This window comes from Bubalus bubalis, chromosome 21 (assembly GCF_019923935.1).
Source record: "Bubalus bubalis isolate 160015118507 breed Murrah chromosome 21, NDDB_SH_1, whole genome shotgun sequence".
Lineage (NCBI taxonomy): Eukaryota > Metazoa > Chordata > Mammalia > Artiodactyla > Bovidae > Bubalus > Bubalus bubalis.
Window position 1 is genome coordinate 16,310,105 of NC_059177.1, and position 19,443 is coordinate 16,329,547.

The 19,443-nt window shown below is 43.9% G+C and overlaps 1 protein-coding gene across 3 annotated transcripts in view; it reads right to left on the reverse strand.

The window, feature by feature from the left end:
- Window positions 1–19,443, reverse strand: part of ZNF445 (zinc finger protein 445) — a 59,672-nt gene that overhangs the window by 25,634 nt on the left and 14,595 nt on the right. For 2 of the 3 annotated variants that reach the window (XM_044933937.2, XM_025272791.3), the window contains exon 2: window positions 9,716–9,825. The gene's annotated coding sequence lies outside the window, so the exon portion shown is untranslated. Of the gene's footprint in view, window positions 1–2,192; window positions 2,646–9,715; window positions 9,826–19,443 lie in introns of those variants that run through there. The other variant, XM_006070683.4, reaches the window with a different exon arrangement.

Below are 19,443 nucleotides of genomic sequence, written 5' to 3' on the forward strand. Positions count from 1 at the left end.
TATTTCAAGATTGTCAAGATTGTGAAAAACATGTAAAACTGAGGAGCTGTCACAGACTGAAGGGGAGCTAGAAGACATGACAATTAAATGGAATGAGAGATCCTAGACTGGATCCTGGAACAGAAAAAGAACGTCAGCAAGACAGTGAGGAGCTCTCGATAAATCAGAACTTTAATTACCAGTACTGGACTACTGCAAATGTCTCAGGTTCAGTGACTGCACTATGTTTATGCAAGATTCTACCTTTAGGCAAACCAGGTAAAGATATAAGGGAACTCTATAGACTTCTGACACCCTGTGTGAGTCTACAATTACCCAAAATGAAAAGGTTTTTAAATTGAAGACGAGTTGTTTCTCTTTTTCTTAATTTTTTTTTGTATCTTAGATACTAAGGATTAACTTGGTGATCAAGGATACTGAATACTGTCAAGTGTTACCTAAAATTTGAACTCACTCTTTCATTAATTCAACAAACATTTACTAAGCACCTATTATATCCCAGACACTATGGTCTCTGTAGGCAATAAAGCAGACAAAATACACTGCTTTGAGCAGCTTATGAGAAGACAGACAATAAGACAAACAGTATCAGGTGCTATGCAGTAAAATAAAACAAGGAAGGAGGGTAAGAGATCTAAGATCAGGGAAAGAAAAGTATAAGCTCAAAAATTCAATCTTGGGAAGCACAGGATGACTCACCAGAGGAACCTCCTTTCTGATGTTAAAAATACTGAAGACTACAAAGTAACACTACATTTTACCACCCTTTCAGTGTTTCTGCTCAGGAGCATGACATCAGACTGCCCATGCATTAATAATTTGAGATACTAGGAGCCACAGAAAAGTTAACAGTGGCACAGTTACAATTTTTCACGATTTTATCAGTTTCCCTTCCTCACAAGTATACACAGAGCTTTATCATTCCCATCTTTTTGGCTTTTCTCATCAAAAATTGTCAGTCTTTCCTCGATCTTAAGAACATGTAAAGCAGTCTCATTCATCGGCCCCTGAAAACACACACAACTACACACACGGGTATAATAAATGGAAAGACTCCTGAAATCAAATTACAGCTCAAACTGCTCTCTGACACTTCTGTGCATAATAACCCACCTAATATGAATGAGTTTTCAGTTTTGAAATGCAAACAGTTTGAAACAGACTGGGGTTCTTTCCTGGCACTACTTTTACTTAGGAAGGTGAACATTCTCTGAGTTTTTAGGCCAAGGTAAGTGAGAAGACAGAAGAGTGGCTTTAGGTTACAGCTGTACCTTGTGTTTAAAAACTGTATTTTATATATTACTCTTTCATTTGGAACCCAGAAACAATCAACCTAATACATATCACTTGTTAAGCATTTACATCATCATGTAATGTGTACTATGGAAAATAAACTGCAAACAAAAATGCTTTAATTATACTTGCAAAATTATGTCTCAGTGGTATCAAAATGCTGGCTCCAATTTTAACCAATTTATGAACAAATGCATTCCACAAGTTGACAACATCACAGTTTTCAAAAATAGGATGAATGTACTTAATGCCACTGAATTACACTTTAAAATGACTTAAACGATCAATGATTACATATGGTAAATGTCATCTGTATTTTATCACAATAATGCTAAAAAAAAAAAAAGCTTTTTAAAAGTAGCACTATACAAATATGGAAACATGTTGTACCCCTAAAACCAACATGATGTTCTCTGTGGATTACACCTCAAATTTTTTTAATCAATTAAAAATAAAATATGTGGACTATATATTTTTAAAAAAGAAGTATTTTACTGCTGGAGAGTTATTTCAACCCCACTTTTAAAAAAATATATTTGTATATGTATAAGCGTCTGCATAATTATGCACACATTTTAAAAGGTCAAGAAGCCTCCAGACAAAAACATTAACGAATTGTGGGTACTTCTACTTTTCTTAACAATCACCCAAGTCATCTAATTACCTGTAATCAGTTCGCTTTGTTTGCATAATTGGGAGAAGTGATAAAAACACCGAAACCACTGCTCCAAATTCGCGCCCCAGGCGACGAAGAGCAGGCAGATACCGCGGCGGGTCAGGCTCCCAGGCCAGATCCCCTCGGGTCGCAGCCTCCAGGCTGAGCCTCACTCACTGCCCCCAACCCGGGAACCCCGCGCTCGCACCGCAGCCCCCGACACCCGCGCAGTCACCCGACTCACCGACTCGCGCGGCCGCGAAACGCTCAGCCCCCTGACCGCACGCCCCGGCCCGCACCAGTCACCCCCACGCCGACTTCTTCGCTGGCCCGTATCGCGCATGCGCGTCACCGCCCCAGGCCTCTCGGCCTCTCTAGGAAGCTGGGAGGGCCAGCGTCTCTGTTTCTCCCAGGCCCCAGTGCCTTGTTGGCAGGCCTCTGAGCGAAGCCCAAGGGGCTTGGCCCCACACACCCCCACCCAAGGCACTGGACGCCTGTCTTCTGTTCGTGCCACAGAGCTCCATCAGTTTGTCCTGTTTTCCTACCCCCACTCCCAATCTGTGTGCAGGGCTTCCCTCCAGGGCTCCCTCCCCCCAGGGAAGAACGGGATCAAAACCGGGGGTCCAATCAGGGACCAGCAAGATTTAGTTGACCAGGTTGCCCAGGAGGAGCTGTAAAGGACTCATTACTCTCTGGTAACCCCCTTCAAGGAGAGGAATCAAAACCTAAGGGAGTTCACAGCAGTCCCTTTCCTCATCACCACCACAACCAGGAGTAGTTGCTCATTCCCAGTCCACAGGCACACAAACTTCCTGACCACAGCTTCCAATGTTTCCTCCTGTTAACAAAATTAAGTAAATTTTAAAGATCTCTGGGCTTTAATCAGCAATTCATAAGTCAAACTGCATTCCATTTAGCAGATAGAGAACAGCTCTGAAGAGTATGAAAAGAGGTTTTATCCTGAGAAGGCAGTAGAAATGAGGGACCGTAGGGACAATTTTTTAATATATATTTATTACTTATTTATTTATTTTTTTGGCCATCTTGCACTGACTGAAGGATCCCAGTTTCCTGAACAGTGATTGAACCTTGGCCCTCAGCAGTGAGAACCCAAAGTCCCAGCCACTGGACTGCCAGGGACTTCCTGGGACAATTTATTATAGTTAACCTACAATATGGGGGTAGATGCATTCATAAGTTATGATTTATGGATGTGTAACTAGTCTTGTGAGACTGGAAATACACCAGGGAAGGTTTTCATCATTGTTTGGGGACTAATAGAGCATAGAACCTGGACCTAATGATTATTAAAAGAAAGGAAAGTGAAGTCGCTCAGTCGTGTCCAACTCTTTGCGACCCCATGGACTGTAGCCTACTGGGCACTTCCAGCCATGGGATTTTCAGGAATATCTATTAATAGTAACTACAAAGTTATTGATGACAGAGAAATGACTTACTACACAGTACAGTCCTGGGTAGGGTCAGCAAAAAAACAGGAGAAACTCTAAGGGCCAGATCAGATCAGTCGCTCAGTCATGTCCGACTCTTTGTGACCCCATGAATTGCAGCACGCCAGGCCTCCGTGTCCATCACCAACTCCTGGAGTTCACCCAGACTCACGTCCCATCTCATCCTCTGTCGTCCCCTTCTCCTCTTGCCCCCAATCCCTCCCAGCATCAGAGTCTTTTCCAATGAGTCAACTCTTCGCATGAGGTGGCCAAGATGACATCAGTTATGCTAACAGCTACACACAGGGTCTGGTACAGGTGAGATAGGACATCATTGGGTCGCTGGGTCAGACACTTGGTATTTGTCAAGTGGAGTAAAACTGATGCTTTGTTCTCACCCAGACACTCCAAGGACAAAACTAGTGGCAAAAGCTGAGCTCTGCTAAAGTATAGAAATAAGGTGCCCACTCCCCAGGTCAAGGAAGACTTCACTGTCTGCACATGCGCAGGAAGGCTTCTTGGGGGTCAAAGAGGGAGGGCCAAAAAGGAAGGGGCCCCAGACTATAATAAGTGTGGATCTGCACCCACAAGCCTCCACGGTGGTATTCTTCTTAGCAAAAATTTGCCCACGTATCTTGGGAAGGGTCCAAGGACCAGTCAAGTGTGAAAAAAGAAACAAAAGTAATTGGCCAAATGTAAGCAAAGATCCAGAAGGACTGTCCTATATCAGGCATTTAAATCACTTCTTTACTGTGTCCCTGTTCCTCATTCAGGACACTCACACTCCTCTCAGTGTGTGTGGTGACTTACTAGGCTCCTCGCCATTACAGCAGATGCCCATACCCTTTTCTCTCCGGGAGTGTATTCCTGCATATTCCTGCCTTGCTTCAGTCTTAAATGGTTTCTCTGTGTGCTCTTCCATGCATTGTGCTGTGTCTCTAATAATAAACTTTGTATCTGTTTTTACAGTTTTTGCTTCTTTGAGACATTGTTGATTCCAAATGGAAAGATCCAGGGCCACTTTGCCTCTAGACTCTAGCCCCTGGTGGTCTGGTGGCTAACCATTCCTAGTTTTCATCCAGGCTGAAACTGAAAGTGTTAGTCCATCAATTGTGTCTGATTCTTTGGGACCCCATGGTCAGTAGCCTGCCAGGCTCCTCTGTACATGGAATTCTCCAGGCAAGAATACTGGAGTGGGTAGCCTTCTCCAGGAGTTCTTCCTGACCCAGGGATCGAACCCAGGTCTCCTGCATTGCAGGCAGATTTTTTACTATCTGAACCATGAGGGAAGCTCAGATATCCAGGCTCAATTCCTCAGGCAGGGAACTAAGATCTCTCTTCTGAATCGCTCACTGCTGTCTCTGGGAGAAGGCAATGGCACCTCACTCCAGTACTGTTGCCCGGAAAATCCCATGGATGGAGGAGCCTGGTAGGCTGCAGTCCATGGGGTCGCTAAGAGTCAGACACGACTGAGCGACTTCACTTTCACTTTCCACTTTCATGCATTGGAGAAGGAAATGGCAACCCACTCCAGTGTTCTTGCCTGGAGAATCCCATGGATGGAGAAGCCTAGTAGGCTGCAGTCCATGGGGTCGCACAGAGTCGGACATGACTGAAGCGACTTAGCAGCAGCAGCAGCCCTGCTGTCTCTCTGATATCACAGGGAATGGTTAGCCCCTGGGTGATTAGATCTTCTGCTATTAATGTGAGGACTTGTGTGGTGGATATTGAGATAATTTGGGAAGAGGTTAGTTGTATCTATCTGAATATTTATAGATTCCGCACTTAAAAAAAGATACTTATTGATTTGGCTGTGTTGGGTCTTTGTTAAGAATAGTTTTTAAAAGATCCATTGCTATTTTGCGAGCTCTTTCTGATCCATAAGGGGACCGTGTTGGAGATCGAAGACCTTGAGTATCCTTCTCAAGGTTATGCCATTCTGCCTCCATCTTGGGGGGCTTTGCCGGGTACTGCAACATAAGCACAAGCTGGTCAAGATCTGACAGTCTAGATGAGGACTCTAAATTCTTTGGAGTCCTTTGATTCTTTGGGGATCCTCCCTGGGTTTAGGAGATTCTTTAACTGTGGCCCATCCTCTTTGACCAAGAAATGGAAGATACCCAAAGGAGATCGCCAGCAGTCTTGGGTAGTCTTATTTTCAAAGGTAACTTCGGGGGCTTCCTTGTTGGTCCAGCAGCTAAGACTCTGAACTCCCAAAGCAGGGGGCCCAGGCTTGATCCCTGGTCAGGGAACTAGATCTCACATGACACAACTGAGAGTTCACATACCACAACTAAAAGATCCCACACGTCGAAATAAGACCCGGCACATCCAAATAAATACAGATAAACACTAAAAAGAAAGGAACTTTGGCAACTCTCCAGCGCAAGGCATGTGCACTCCTGTCAGCCAGTGCAGTCCTTCAGGAAGGACGTACAGGCCTGGTGTAATCTTCTGTCTGGACAGAGTGAAAGAAAATACTGCCTTTATATGGACTTTGGTTACGCAGCACTGGTTGCTCCCAGGGGGCCCACTAGCTACGCAAAAGCAGACAGTGTCCCATCCCTGGCTACTCGGCTTCCCTTTGGTAGTTTAGCAGGCCTGGGTGCCTATCAGCTGTCTCAAGATCCAAGGAACATTTAGGTTTTCTTAGTTACATCTGGAACCTTGGCTGGCATCACGGGAATGAGATTCTACCACTCTGGGAAACTGATGCCCACAGGTTTAATTGGAGGTGCCAGTTTGCTGATGGTCGCTAAACTTGGAATTAGTGCACTGAGTAAATTCAACAGTAGTAGTCATGGCCCAGCTTGGATACATGAAGAGTCTTTACACTTCCACTATTTTTAGTGTGTTAAGTAAGTACAACACTTTCACATAGTCTCACATTTTCAGTTCAGTTCAGTTCTGTTACTCAGTCGTGTCCAACTCTTTGCAACTCCATGAATTGCAGCACGCCAGGCCTCCCTGTCCATCACCAACTCCCGGAGTTTACCCAAACCCATGTCCATTGAGTCGGTGATGCCGACCAACCCTCTCATCATCTGTCATCCCCTTCTCCTCCAGCCCCCAATCTTTCCCAGCATCAGGGTCTTTTCCAATGAGTCGGCTCTTCACATCAGGTGGCCAAAGTATTGGAGTTTCAGCTTCAACATCAGTCCTACCAATGAACACCCAGAACTGATCTCCTTTAGGATGGGCTCGTTGGACCTCCTTGCAGTCCAAGGGACTCTCAAGAGTCTTCTCCAACACCACAGTTCAAAAGCATCAATTCTTCAGCACTCAGCTTTCTTTATAGTCCAACTCTCACATCCATACATGACCACTGGAAAAAATATAACCTTAACTAGACGGACCTTTGCTGACAAAGTAATGTCTCTGCTTTTTAATATGCTGTCAAGGTTGGTCATAACTTTCCTTCCAGGGAGTAAGCGTCTTTTAATTTCATGGCTGCAATCACCATCTGCAGTGACTTTAGAGCCCCCAAAAATAAAGTCAGCCACTGTTTCCACTGTTTCCCCATCTATTTGCCATGAAGTGATAGGAGAAGGAAATGGCAACCCACTCCAGTACTCTTGAATGGAAAACCCCATGGATGGAGGAGCATGGTAGGCTACAGTCCACGGGGTCGCTAAGAGTCAGACACCACTGAGCGACTTCACTTTCACTTTTCATTTTCATGCATTGGAGAAGAAAATGGCAACCCACTCCAGTATTCTTGCCTGGAGAATCCTGGGGACAGAGGAGCCTGGTGGGCTGCCACCTATGGGGTCACACAGAGTCGGACATGACTGAAGAAACTTAGCAGCAGCACCAGCAGCAGATGGGACCAAACGGCATGATCTCAGTTTTCTGAATGTTGAGCTTTAAGCCAACTTTTTCACTCTCCTCTTTCACTTTCATCAAGAGGTTCTTTAGTTCTTCTCGCTTTCTGCCATAAGGGTGGTGTCATCTGTATATCTGAGGTTATTGATATTTCTCCCAGCAATCTTGATTCCAGCTTGTGTTTCTTTCAGTCCAGCATTTCTCATGATGTACTCTGCCTATAAGTTAAATAAGCAGGGTGACAATATACAGCCTTGATGTACTCCTTTTCCTATTTGGAACCAGTCTGTTGTTCCATGTCCACTTCTAACTGTTGCTTCCTGACCTGCATATAGGTTTCTCAAGAGGCAGGTTAGGTGGTCTGGTATTCCCATCTCTTTCAGAATTTTCCACAGTTCATTGTGATCCACACAGTCAAAGGCTTTGGCATAGTCAATAAAGCAGAAATAGATGTTTTTCTGGAACTCTCTTGCTTTTTCCATGATACAGTGGATGTTGGCAATTTCATCTCTGGTTCCTCTGCCTTTTCTAAAACCAGCTTGAACATCTGGTAGTTCATGGTTCATGTATTGCTGAAGCCTGGCTTGGAGAATTTTGAGCATTACTTTACTAGCATTTGTGCAATTCCGTGGTAGTTTGAGCATTCTTTGGCATTGCCTTTCTTTGGGATTAGAATGAAAACTGACCTTTTCCAGTCCTGTGGCCACTGCTGAGTTTTCCAAATTTGCTGACATATCGAGTGCAGCATCATCTTTCAGGATTTGAAATAGCTCAACTGGAATTCCATCACCTCCACTAGCTTTGTTTGTAGTGATGCTTCCTAAGGCCCACTTGACTTCATATTCCAGGATGTCTGGCTCTAGGTGAGTGATCACACCACCATGATTATCTGGGTCGTGAAGATCTTTTTTGTACAGTTCTTCTGTGTATTCTTCTGACATTTTACTTAAAACAAAAGCAAAAAAAAAACAAAAGATTGAACTTAGCGAAAAGAAAGTCAGTCATTATTATTACAACCCTAAAGAGGTGGACAGAGTGTATCAGCTTCTTCCTATAGTACCCTCATATGGTTTGATTCTTGTATGTTGGTGTTATGTGTTCTTTCTGTATCTATAGGTAAAATCTCCAGGGACAAAATGTTAAGTGTCACCATTGGGGCCCCTGAAACCCTTCGCCCTACTCAGAGGAACAGTGTGAAAAAGATCTATTAATGAGATTTAGGATATCTCTTCTTTTGCTTATTTTAGCGCACAGACTTACTTTGAAATTCTGTTAAAGGAAATCAACAAAAGTAAAATTTACTATAAATAAAAAATGAAATAAAAAGTAATTGGTTAATAGTCTTTTCAGCATGAAAAGGTGATTCCACTCATCCACAGAGGATCAGTAGACTGCGAGTACTCAGGTAAAGGAAGATAGATGGGAGTGGTAGGAGTCACGTCAGTTTTGTAGTCTTTGGTTTTGGGTACCTCTCATGCCTTTAACTTTTCATTTGCCTTTTGCAATGAATCTTTCTGTGAAGCTATTTTAGAATCTTCAAACCTTTTGGAGGCTTCTGCATATCAACTAAAGTAATAAGTATCCCTTTTGGTTGATTTGATTTGGGAACCCTTGATTTCAGCTGTACTTTTAAAAAAAAAATAATTTTAATTGAAGTCTTACTCCCTTTTTATTTTAATTTTTTCTTTTTTGGCCTCGCTATGCGGCATGTGAAATCTTAGTTCTCCAACCAAGGATCAAACCCACAGCCCTTACATTGGAAGTACAGAGTTTTAACCACTGGATTGCCAGGGAAGTCCCTCAATTGTACTTCTTGAATGAATGACCTTGTCTAACTATGGAATGTTCTCCATAATGGCCATTGTAAATCGAGTTGTCTTCAGTAATATTTTGACATTTTTGTATGTATCTATAGCTTCTAGGACCACGGTTCTTAGACATAAAATAAGCAGGTATGTCAGAAGGTAGAGCACTTAGTTCTTTTGAACTTGAGGAGTCTATTTCTATCTAACAGGAATATACCACTGAGTTGGAGATTTTGTAGTGTTTTATGTTTTACTGGGCTCCTCAATGCACAAAAATTTTCTGGAGGTTGGAGGTCAACTCATATTGATCTAACCCACTCCTTAACCAATCTATCCTAGCATTGGAAGTCTTCGGCTAGATGGCAAGCTCAAACAGCTTTTAGGTGCTCAATCTAAACCCATATTTTGCATCTTGGCCTTCCAAGATTCCCATTAACAATAAATCTATTTTTCTTTTAACTTATGTGTATGTATATCAGCAGAAACCAACAATAATTAAAGAGGAAACAGACCTGTGGATGCCAGTGGTAACCAAAGAAACGGTACTGTGGACTGACCAAGAGCTAAGAACTGGTGCTCTGTTAGAGCCTCCTGTTAGCCCAGGCTGCCCTGTTAACCCTGGACTGGAAAATTGACGAGTGCAGCAGGCTCAGATGCAAAGAGAGAACTCAGATTCAAGAGAAGCTTACCCATGAACTTCAGAAGCAGCAAGAGGTAATTCCCTGGTGGTCCAGTGACTGGAATTTTTACTTCCACCGCAGGGGGCGCAGGTTCAATCCCTGGTCCAGGAAATAAGACTCTGCATACCCAAAAAAAAAGATTTCAGTGGTGCCAGTACCTGTGTTTTTCATTGTCCTTGAGGATGTTAGTAGACTCCCTTGGATCCTATTCTCATCACTAAAACTGTTAAAGAACAAATTCAATGAAGAAAATTTTAAAGATCTTATTGGCCTTAAACTCATAAGTCAGACAGCATACAAGCTATGAGACTGAAATGAGCTCCAAAGAGTTATGCAAGGCAAGAGAGTTTATAGACAGAAAGGAACAGGAACAAGGAAATTATACTAGGCAAAAAGATATGGGTTGTTGCAAGGTTGATTTCCTTATAAAGGATGACAGGGGGTTATCAGGTAGATTACCTAACTAGTGCTGATTAGGAAATTCTTGATAGACTGGGATTGTTTTAAAATTCCATTTCTGGCAAAACCAAAACTTTAAGTTTTATTTTGGAGCTTAGCATCAGTTACTCCATTTTGGGCCTGCTGTCTGGTCTTTAAAAGCCCCATTGGTGAGCTTTAACAAGGCTCACCTAGTTATTGAGCAAGTGGTGTTATTTGCCAATCTGTGGAATCCTGGAGGAGTAGGTTTGGGGGTACAGAGGCTGCTTGAAGAAGGGCTGAAGCCACATCAGGAGACTGCCCAGTGCCTGTAGGAGCAAATGTCCTCTATCAACACCACCAGAGAACCGGGAGGGGTTGGAGCCAATACTACAAAGACCACCTGCTCCCATTGGAGCACACATGCAAGCTGCTGTGCCAAGGGGCCAGGGAGCTGTCCTGGTTGTCTTCTGGGAGATGCATCCTAGTGCCAGGCCTCAGCATGTTCCCAAACTGATTTTTCAGTAGGAGGGATGTCCCATCTTTGACCTGAGGCTCTGCTCCACTTGTTTGAACCACCCTAGATTCTTTTTCAATGTCCCAGCCACCAAGAATGGAAACAGAGAGTGGATCCTGGCAAGAGAGCTATTGATGAGATGGAAGAGAAACCAAAGGCACAGTATAACTAAGGAGGGTTCAAGGGGTGATATATAAAAAGTATAATTGTTAAGGACATGGTACAAAACCTCAAGGCTAGCTATATTTGAAATGGTAAAAACAAAACAACAGGCCCAAAATGGAGTAGCTCATGCTAAGTGCCAAGCCATCAAAATAAAACTTAACTAAAAGCTTTAACTCTGCCAGAATTGAAATGTTAAAACTAGTTCCAGTCCATCAGAAATTTCCTGATCAGCATTAGTTAGGTAATCTGCCTGATAGACCCTTGCCATTTCCTTATAAAGGAAAGTAACCTTATAATCAACCCACTTTTTTTGCCTTATATAACTTCCTCATTCCTGCTCCCTTCTGCCTGTAAGTCTTTTGTTTTGTAAAGCTCCTCTGAGCTCCTTTCTATCTGCTAGGCTGGCTGATTCATGAATTGTTGAAGAAAGCCAACGAGCTCTTTAAAATTTATTCCATTGAATTTTGTTTTTTAACAGGAAGCTATTACCACCTCTAGAAGCAGACTACCTGACAGAAGCTGTAGCCTTCAGCTTAGGGACATACTCAATCCACAGTCCAGCATACAGTGATCTGGGGGAGCAAGTTCCTAAACTTGAGCTTCATTCTGATCTGTCAGGGCCTGCCACTGGCATAACCCAACTGGAAGCTGGAGGGCAGTCCAAGAAGGTCAGCTTCCCACGTCTTAAGGCAGGGTTCAGAAGAACCAAGAGTGAATATGATGGTTGTGGGGCAGCAGTGGGGGACAGAGTGCAACTGGAAAATATCCAACACACCCAAAAGGAATATAGGAACTGTTCGTCTATGCCTAATATGTCCATTAATTTCCTTCTGAAATATGTGAAAAGAAAATAAAAATGAAGTCAGTATTGCTAAGAGCACTCACTCACATGGAGACAAGAGGGCATTGAGGAAGTAGGACTTATACCCATCTCAGCCAGGATGGAATCTGAACTTTTGACTGCTTATTGACTTAAAGCAGGCACACAGAACATCTACACAATATTCCAGAAACCCAAGATACTTATCAGAACCTTTCCCTAAATAACTTATGACAGTCTATCCCTTTTTTACATTAGACCCAATCATAATTCTTACAAGACAACTTGAACAATCTCGTGGTTTCTGCCTTTATAAGCCCCTGATTCTTTCTCTTCCTTGGAACATTCTTTTGGTTTTATCCAAGACTGTGTCTCCCAAATTGCAATTCCCCAGATCCAAAATAAAGCTCTTTGTCCTGTGGACACAGAAAAATGAGGATCGCTAAGCCAAAGAGCATTGCTCACCACCCAGTTTTGCAAGGGTTAAGTTGTAACCCACTGTAGTTGCTGACCTGACAGTTAAAAACAGACCCCATAGATAGCAACAGTCACTCATTCATGTCCAACTCTTTGCAACTCCATGGACTATGCAGTCCATGGAATTCTCTAGGCCAGAATACTGGAGTGGATAGCCTTTCCCTTCTTCAGGGGATCTTCCCAACCCAAGGATCAAACCCAGGTCTCCCACATTGCAGGCAGATTCTTTACCAGCTGAGCCACAATGGAAGCCCGACCCCATAGATAGTTAGATGTATATCTCAGGAAGAATTTTAATGGCCCTGGATTTTTTTTTTTAATCTTCCCATACATAGAAATGCACTAAAACCATTAACTTGAGACATCTGTTCTGTATGATCTGCCATATTTTCTTCTTTTGATATATGCATTTGAAATTTTGTACCAAGACATATGGTTTCCCAGGTGGATCAGACAGTAAAGAATCCTCTGCAATGCAGGAGACCTAGATTCAATCCCTAGGTCAGGAAGATCTGCTGGAGAAGGGAATGGCTGCTACCCACTGCAGTATTCTTACCCGGAGAATTCCACAGACAGAAGTGGGCTACAGTTCACAGGGTTGCAAAGAGTCACAGGGTTGCAAAGGTTGAGAGACTAACACACACCCACCAAGACATATGCCTGACTACATGTATTTCCTTGCCAAAATCATATATAAACTGGTTTCTCCCCTCTTTCTTCAGAGCAGCTCCTCAGAGCCAACTGAGGGGCTCTTTCTTGGACTTTCATCTTCAAAAAGACCCCCAAATAAAACTCCAACTCACAATTCTTTCATCGTGTGTCTTTCTATAAGTCAACAGTTCTTTGCAACCTTGGTACTGATTACTGTGGGACAAATAATGTTCCTGATAACTGGTCTCCACAGGGGTGGAACTCAAGATGGCTGGGACAGCTGGAGTGGGGCTGGGGGTGCTGAACATTCATAACCATCCACCGAAAAGAGCTTTTTGTTTTGTCTGAGAACAAAATGTTCCCATCAAAGAGGAGCTTGAGCAGGTTCTGTGTTTGGGGTGGACTTCCCAGGTGGTACTAGTGGTAAAGAACCAATTCAGGAGATGCAGGTTCAATTCCTGGGTTGGGAAGATCCCCTGGAGCAGGAAATGGCAACCCACTCCAGTATTCTTGCCTGGAGAAATCCCATGGATGGAGGAGCCTGGTGGGCTACAGTCCATAGGGTTGCAAAGAGTTGGACACAACTGAAGCAACTTAGCACTACTCAGCAGGACAGCAGCTAACATGGACAGCACCCAGACTGCTGTGGTCCAACAGATTCAGCAGATCAGCCCTCCAGCGTTTGCAGAGCTCAGGAGCAGACTCCTCCTTCTGCTCTGTTCAGACAGCAGCTCTGTTCTGAAGTCCTGCCCAGCTTCTTGAAGCTCAGCCCACCTCTGCTGTTACACGATTTCTCTGAGAGTCAACGCACAGAGCCTGCAGCAAGGCGATCTCTCCCCTCCTCTGCTGGGAGCCTGTCCTTGGAACTCTGGTTCCTGAGAGCTTTACTTCCCTTCATGTTGGGCTGCTTGACTTGGCAGGAGCCAGGGCAGAGCTTCTCCAACTTGAATGTGCATATGAATACAAATCACTTGGGGTTACCCTGGTTTAACCGGTTGTTAAACTGCAGATTCCACTTTGGGAGCTCTCTGGAAGCTGGTAAAGACTGAAGAGGAAAACTTAAAACTTAAGACTCAGCTAGAAATAACTTCATGCTCATTCTGCTTCTGTAAGATACTGGCTGCACCGAGATAGGAACAAGATGACCTAGCATCTTATAGATATAAGATGTTCTGATAAGTATGGAATGTTCTGTTTCTGCTTCTACGAGTTTCTGTTTGGAAATTCCCTGCACATAACCCATAACAATTCCCACACACTGTAGCTGCCCGTAGCCCATAGCAACCAGATAACCAATCAACCAGAGCCAACTGTAATTGTGTGTACTGACCCCATAAGAATGAAGCTCACCCTGAACTTGGAAGGCCCCAGAACTAGAGGGCGTTAGCTCATCTGGGACTGCCAGCTTAATAAACCTGAGTTCTCCAACCCTCCGAGTATGGTGCTTAGTTTCTCAACGGTCCGACTTCTGCAACAAGACTATTTCTTGAGAAACTTGCAAATGTGCCCAAGTTGTGTTCCTATACCAGGCTTTAAACTGCTACTGTAAATCACTGACTTTTAATTTTTGCTGCTCAATATAATCTCCTGGCTTGGAAAAGATCAGTTTGCTTTCCAATCCCAAAGAAAGGCAATGCCAAAGAATGTTTAAACTACCATACAATTGCACTCATCTCACACACTAGCAAAGTAATGCTCAAAATTTTCCAAGCCAGGCTTCAGCAATACATGAACCATGAACTTCCAGATGTTCAACCTGGATTTAGAAAAGGCAGAGGAACCAGAGATCAAATTGCCAACATCCGCTGGATCATCAAAAAAGCAAGAGAGTTTCAGAAAAACATTCTACTTCTGCTTCATTGACTACGCCAAAGCCTTTGACTGTGTAGATCACAACAAATTGTGGCAAATTCTTGAAGAGACGGTAATACCAGACCACCTTATCTGCCTCCTGAGAAATCTGTGTGCAGGTCAAGAAGCAAAGTTAGAACTGGACATGGAACAATGAACTGGTTCTAAACTGGGAAAGGAGTACATCAAGGCTGTATATTGTTACCCTGCTTATTTAACTTCTTTTTTTTTTTTCTTATTTAACTTCTATGCAGAGCACAACATGTGAAATGCTAGGCCAGATGAAGAACAAGTTGAAATCAAGACTGCCAGGAGAAATATCAATAACCTCAGATACACAGGTGACACCACCCTTATGGCAGAAAGCAAGAACTAGAGTCTCTTGATGAAAGTGAAAGAGGAGTGAAAAAACTGGCTTAAAACTCAACATTCAAAAACAAAGTTAATGGAATCCAGTCCCATCACTTCATGGCAAATAGATGGGGGAATAATGGAAACAGTGAGAGACTTTATCTTCTTGGGCTCCAGAATCACTACATATGGTGACTGCAGCCATGAAATTAAAAGACACTTGCTCCTTGGAAGAAAAGCTATGGCCAACCTAGACAGCATATTAAAAAGCAGAGACATTACTTTGCCAACAAAGGTCCATCTAGTCAACGCTATGCTTTTCCAGTAGTCGTGTATGGATGTGAGAGTTGGACTATAAAGAAACCTGAGCACTGAAGAATTGATGCTTTTGAACGGTGTTGGAGAAGACTTTTGAGAGTCCCTTGGACTGCAAGGAGATCCAACCAATCCTAAAGGAAATCAGTCCTGAATATTCACTGGAAGGACTGGTGTTGAAGCCGAAACTCCAATACTTGGCCACCTGATGTGAAGAGCCGACTCATTTGAAAAGACCTTGATGCTGGGAAAGATTGAAGGCAGGAGGAGAAGGGGATGACAGAGGATGAGATGACTGAATGGCATCACCGACTCGATGGACATGAGTTTGATCAAGGTCTGGGAGTTGGTGATGGATAGAGAAGCCTGGTATACTGCAGTCCATGGGGTCGCAAAGAGTCGGACATGACTGAGCTACTGAATTGAACTGATAATCCCCTGTGTTGGCTTCCCAGATGGTAAAGAATCCATCTGCTAATGCAGGAGACTCTGGAGACACAGGTTTGATACCTGGATCAGGAAGATCCCCTAGAGGAGAAAATGGCAACCCACTCCAGTATTCTGTGAAGGACAGGGAAGCCTGACATGCTGCAGTCCATGGGGTCACAATGAGTTAGACATGACTGATCAACTGAACAACAACCAGTATTCTTGCCTGGAAAACCCCATGGAAAGGTGATCCTGGCAGGCTACAGTCAATGGGGTCGCCAAGAGTTAGACAGGGCTGAGAGACTGCAAATGCATGCATAATCCCCTGGGGAGTTTCTCAATTAAGTGCAAAACTGTGGGTGGGGCCTAGGTTTTCCTACTTCTTTAACTACCCAGATGGTCACAAAGTGTAGCTAGGGCTGACAACCTGAGGATGAAGGATCCTTCCCTTTACACAGATTCCCTGCAGAGTTGCTGAAGGGTTTTATTCATTTGCTTGTTCTCAAATTTAAAACGCATTAGCTTTTGACTTTGAAAAAGGAGGAAAGTTTTACCGCCCCTGTTTTTTTTACCTCTTATTTTGTTTGTTTGATTTTGGCCTTGCCACAGGGTTTTTGGAGCTCTTAGTTCTCTGACCAGGGACAGAACACAGGCCCCAGCAGTGGAAGCGTGGGGTCCTAACCATTGGACCACCAGGGAATTTCCTTTACCTCCTATTTGGAAATGTGAAGAGATAAGTCTTAGTATATCGAGGCGGGGGTGGGAGTTGCGGGGGGGCTCTGGACTGTGGCCAAAGAAAGATCAGAGTGTACAACTGAGAATCAGCTGTGGCCAAGTGACAGAAAGAAAACTGTCCTGATGGGTGAAGGAAAGTTACATGGCTCAAAATAGCCTGGAGTTAAAACCCTCCTCCAGGTCCTCCCAACCATTCTATGCAAAACAAAGAACTGTCTCAGCCGGAAAAAAAAAAAAAAAAAGACATTAAGGCTGATTACGCCCAGCTCCCAGCGGGTCCAGCCTCTGGCCCAGCTCCCAGCGGGTCCAGCCTCTGGCTGATCTCCAAAATTCCTTGCCCCAGCCGTTTAAGAGATAACTACTCTGAACCACCTTGGAGAACAGGCCCCCTTAATACAGTAGCTTTTCACATATATGCCTATATATACTTACTCTTTTCTTGGGTTAGTGCAGCAGCTCACTAATCTGACTGCTGCCCCTTCTCGCCTCATTAAAGGTGATCTGTTCCTGTAAAATGCTGGTCTCATTCTTTTTTCGAACCTCGCCTTCTCTAACTCCCTTACCCTACAATGGGATTTTCCACTCCTGGTCACAAACTCAGCCCTGCTTCATGGGGGAAAACAAGGAATCAAAAAATGTGTTCTCTTTTACAAAGATGATGTTTGAATTTTTAAAGTACTTTCTAACATAGCAAAGAAATACTGATACTTTAAGTAGTACTAAAAAGATTTTAAAGTGGAATTCAGCCTCTCCTCCCTTGCCAGGAATTCACACACATCCTTCCTCCATCCCTAACACTCGAAAAGCCCTCCTCTGTCTTCCTCCAACAAGATGATGGTATGCCTTTGGATCCAGGGATAAAGACAGCATCAGGAAGGCTCTCCTGGAGAGATGAATCTCTATCGGTAATGGGTAGGGGATCCACCTTTGGGTCAGGTAATAGGAATGGGAAAGAGAGACTATAAAATCTGTTTTTATTTATTGCTGTATCCCAAGTGTTGTTGGATGGCAGGGATACTGAATGATAACTGTCAAGGGGTGTGGTGATGGGTCAGCAACTCGGTGGTAAAAGGATTTACTGAGTCAGAAGTGAGGGTACCAAGTGATATTTATTGAGTACACTGCAAGGGAGCAGCAAGAGAGACCCACAAGTGTCTGCCTCCGGTTGGGGGGAGAAACTGGGCTTCTTTTATGGTCCATTCTGGTCACCCTTGGGTTAATGTTCCACCCACATCGTGGTTAGGGCTGGGTGTGTCATTGCTCAATCTTCCTGGACCACTAACTGCTTGTGACTGCTGGTGATTTTTCCTTGGGGAAGGGTATGACTGTCTTGAAATGACTTCCCAAGCCTAAGATGACTGTTCTATTGTTAAGTTCCACAATAACCTCTGGACGGAGAAGGAAGTTTGAGACCCAAAAAATGAAGCAGGCAACTCTAGAGAGAGCAATTATGAAATATGTTGTGGGTAATTTGCCTACAGGAAGGATCAGGCAGGCGACCACCCAGAGGCATTAGCAGCTATACTCAGTGTTGCTCCAAGAGGTAAAGATTCACAGTGAATTGGTTGAACCCAGGACGCTTTGTCCCAAAATGTGTAAACTAAAAAAAGGTGCAAACAGAAACCATACCATCAACTGGAACATCTCTGAGCCGTGCACCGCACTTCACTAAGGGTGTGCTGAGAGCGCTCTCTGCAGGCTGTTCAGCCCTTTCCGGCAAGGCAGCTGCTTCACGGAGTTGGCCCACCCCTGGAATCCCACTGAGGCTTGATATTGGATATAATATTAATGATAGCACTTTGTTAAGCCTGTCTTATTTTATTAGTAAGATAAGTGAGTACTCACGTGAGGATGGGCAACTCGGGTCTTAAGGTCACATACAGGGCTTTGGTAGTCAGGAGCTCTGTTTTCATTAGGGCCAAAAGCCAACTAGGAGTTGCCATTTGAAGGGGGTGTTTCTGGCAGCTGCCTTTAGTATTCACATGTCCCAAACTCAAGAGGCCTATGTATCCAAATAGCAGTCTCTTGTTGCTGTAGGCTCCAATTATCACAGTAAGTCTCTACGATACATAGCTCCAGAGCTGGCAAGCATCATTGGTCCCAATGACAGGGCCCATGCCAACGCATCTAGCACAACCTCTAGAGTCTGCTGCTTTTAGGAGCCCCATTCATAGATGGCTCTCTTGCAGGTAACCTTGCCATAAAGGACATTTGGTACCTGTTGCTTCCGATAGCCAAACAGCCCTAACAGTTAGCTTCTTTCTTGTTGGTGGAAGCTGCCAAGGACAGCAGCTTTTGGTTGACTTTATCAGGGATACTCCTCTGATGATTCGCCCAGGTGGCTCATAGAAGCTGCACTTTTGAGCAGGTCTTGCATATCATCAGGGTTGTCAACCTTTCTTGCGTGTCATAAAATCTATGACCTCATGTAGAGACTGGTCAAGGCCAGCTTGTTGGTCAGGTCAGTAATGAGGATGTCAACACAGTGGATGAAAAGTAATTCTTTTATCTTTTTTGAAAAGTAATTCTTGAGAGGGACTTCCCTGCTGGTCCAGTGGTTGGGAGTCCTCCTTACAATGCAGGGGACGAAAGTTCAAGCCCTGGTCGGAGAACTAGGATCCCACATGCTGAGGGGCGACTAAGCTCACACACTGCATCTACTAAGCCTGCATGACAGAACTATTGAGCTCTCGAAATAATTTTTTAAAACAAGTAATTCTGAGGATAACTGGGTTGTTGCAGATCGAGGCCTACCACTGGTGGCATATTGCAGGGGAATGGGGGTATTGCTAGGACTGAATTGTGTCCCCCCTAAATTAACAGGCTGAAGCCCTAACCTCCAGTATGACTGCATCTGAAGTTTTAAAATGAGAAATGAAGACAGAGTGTGAAAGTGTGCTTCTTCAAGACAAAGGAAGACTAACCCTTAGAATGATTGAGATCATCAGGGTTACCACTTCAGTTTCAGACAGACCAGACAACTCCCACAGAATCCACGAGGGCAGAGCC